The sequence below is a fragment of the Oncorhynchus keta genome, chromosome 5 (assembly GCF_023373465.1).
Source record: "Oncorhynchus keta strain PuntledgeMale-10-30-2019 chromosome 5, Oket_V2, whole genome shotgun sequence".
NCBI lineage: Eukaryota > Metazoa > Chordata > Actinopteri > Salmoniformes > Salmonidae > Oncorhynchus > Oncorhynchus keta.
In genome coordinates this window covers 38,577,622-38,581,254 of record NC_068425.1, presented here as the reverse complement: position 1 = coordinate 38,581,254, position 3,633 = coordinate 38,577,622, and positions in this window count along the sequence as shown.

Below are 3,633 nucleotides of genomic sequence, written 5' to 3'. Positions count from 1 at the left end.
TCTTACTGTATGTTCTTACTGTGTGTTCTTACTATATTTTCTTACTGTGTGTTACTGTATATTTTTACTGTGTGTTCTTACTGTATATTCTTACTGTGTGTACTTACTGTGTGTTTTTACTGTGTGTTCTTACTGTATATTCTTACTGTGTGTTCTTACTGTGTGTTCTTACTGTATATTCTTACTGTGTGTTCTTACTGTATATTCTTACTGTGTGTACTTACTGTGTGTACTTACTGTGTGTTCTTACTGTATGTTCTTACTGTATATTCTTACTGTGTGTTCTTACTGTGTATTCTTACTGTGTTATTACTGTATATTCTTACTGTGTGTTCTTACTGTGTGTTCTTAGTGTGTTCTTACTGTGTTATTACTGTATATTCTTACTGTGTGTTCTTACTGTGTGTTCTTACTGTATATTCTTACTGTGTGTACTTACTGTGTGTACTTACTGTGTGTACTTACTGTGTGTTCTTACTGTGTGTTCTTACTGTGTGTACTTACTGTGTGTACTTACTGTGTTCTTACTGTGTGTTCTTACTGTATGTTCTGTGTGTACTTACTGTGTGTTCTTACTGTGTGTTCTTACTGTGTGTTCTTACTGTGTGTTCTTACTATATATTCTTACTGTGTGTTCTTACTGTATATTCTTACTGTGTGTTCTTACTATATATTCTTACTGTGTGTTCTTACTGTATGTTCTTACTGTATATTCTTACTGTGTGTTCTTACTATATATTCTTACTGTGTGTTCTTACTGTATATTCTTACTGTGTGTTCTTACTGTATATTCTTACTGTGTGTTCTTACTGTATATTCTTACTGTATATTCTTACTGTGTGTTCTTACTATATATTCTTACTGTGTGTTCTTACTATATATTCTTACTGTGTGTTCTTACTGTGTGTTCTTACTGTGTGTTCTTACTGTATATTCTTACTGTGTGTTCTTACTGTATGTTCTTACTGTGTGTTCTTACTGTATGTTCTTACTGTGTGTTCTTACTGTATATTCTTACTGTGTGTTCTTACTGTGTGTTCTTACTGTATATTCTTACTGTGTGTTCTTACTGTATATTCTTACTGTGTGTACTTACTGTGTGTACTTACTGTGTGTTCTTACTGTGTGTTCTTACTGTGTGTTCTTACTGTGTGTACTTACTGTGTGTTCTTACTGTATGTTCTTACTGTGTGTTCTTACTATATTTTCTTACTGTGTGTTCTTACTGTATATTCTTACTGTGTGTTCTTACTGTATATTCTTACTGTGTGTTCTTACTGTATATTCTTACTGTGTGTTCTTTCTTACTGTATGTTCCTACAACATAAATTAATACATTTTCCCAGCAGGGGGCAGCATTTGTCTGTAATACAGATTGGCTTAATAGTATTGGTTAACTGTCAGATACTTTAGCTGTGCTTCATTGATCATGCCTGGTGCAATTTAAGCAATAGAATATTCCCAAAAGTGCAAAGCCCACCCATATGGCACTCCAGGCAAGCTCATTCAAACAGTCAAACAAAGAAAACACATTCTCATTTGAACCCAGGTCTGCTATGAAACCCTGGTCCTCTGTCTTTCTCCATCTCACTATAGGTTGATGGGGAACCAGGACAGAGAGAGGAGTCTTCCTCCCCAGCCAGCAGTGAGGACTCTGGGGTTAGCACATCACTGTGTGTCCAGGCTCTGCCCGCACATTAGGCCACAATAGGGGTCGCATTGTCTCACTCTCTAGCTAACAAAAAACAAAGGTGTGATTGTTGCATGATTTTTACACCCCAATGAAAATGCCAGTGAGGAGGGAGGGAGGAGTTTACCAGACCGTTCCTGTCTAATGGACACAGGTCTGGTTGTTGACTAGGAATCAGTCTGATATTGCATTACATGTTGTACTATAATATGATTCATTTTTTGAAAGTGAAAATACATTTTATCCAGGGGCCTTTCCAGCTAAGACACTACATCACTTATTCATGTGCACACTGAATGAAAAATAGCCTTTTCATATCTGTGCAGCTTCCGGCTGGGGCATTTAGGATCATTCCTTTTATCACATTTTTTGTAATTGAGTGTTCTTCTGTAACAGTCAGTGATTCTACTCTGATAATAGCATATTCATTGAGTAATATAATAATGCTATCTTAGTAATAGCATTAGTAATGTGGAACCACCCTTGTGACACAGGCCTTCTGCTATAATGCATGCACACACACACACACGCACGCACACACACACACAGAGATAAACACACACACACACACACACACACACACACACACACACACACACACACACACACACACACACACACACACACACACACACACACACACACACACTGACAAACCATATAGAATATAATAGATTAGAACAGAATATATTAGAATAGTTTAGAATATAATAGATTAGAATAGAACAGAGTATAATATAATAGATTAGAATATAATAGAGTAAAATATAATAGATTAGAATATAATAGATTAGAATAGAACAGAGTATAATATAATAGATTAGAATATAATAGAGTATAATATAATAGATTAGAATATAATAGATTAGAATATATTAGAATATAATATATTAGAATGGAATATAATATATTACAATAGATTGGAATATAATGTATTAGAATAGAATAGATTAGAATATAATATATTAGAATTGAATATAATATATTTTAATTTATTAGAATAGAATAGATTAGAATGGATTATAATATATTATAATATATATATATATATATATATATATATATATATATATATATATATATATATATAACGCTTAAATATATTATAATAAATTGGAATAGCATATAATAGAATAGATTAGAATATATTGGATTACAATAGATTACAATATAATATATTAGAATGTATTAGAATATGTAATAGAATAGAATATTAGAATAGAATAAAATGTATTTTGAATAGAATAGACTAGAAGGTAATAGAACAGAATAGAATGTATTAGAATAGAATAGAAGGTAATATAATATAATAGATTAGAGTAGACTAGAATGTAATAGACTATATTAGGATAGAATAGATGACAATAGAACAGGATTGTTCCCAGAGGGAACTTCAGTAGATGCTCAGACCAGCTGGATGGACTGAGGTTCAATACGCAGCTCCTTGATAGAAGAGCTTTTCCCTAGTCTGAACCGACTGGTCCTTTTACACTATACATAGTTATAGTACAGACACTGACTTCTGTCATGGAGCGGATTCTGTCTCTAGTCTGAACCGACTGGTTCTTTTACACTATACATAGTTATAGTACAGACACTGACTTCTGTCATGGAGCGGATTCTGTCCCTAGTCTGAACCGACTGGTCCTTTTACACTATACATAGTTATAGTACAGACACTGACTTCTGTCATGGAGCGGATTCTGTCCCTAGTCTGAACCGACTGGTCCTTTTACACTATACATAGTTATAGTACAGACACTGACTTCTGTCATGGAGCGGATTCTGTCCCTAGTCTGAACCGACTGGTCCTTTTACACTATACATAGTTATAGTACAGACACTGACTTCTGTCATGGAGCGGATTCTGTCTCTAGTCTGAACCGACTGGTCCTTTTACACTATACATAGTTATAGTACAGACACTGACTTCTGTCATGGAG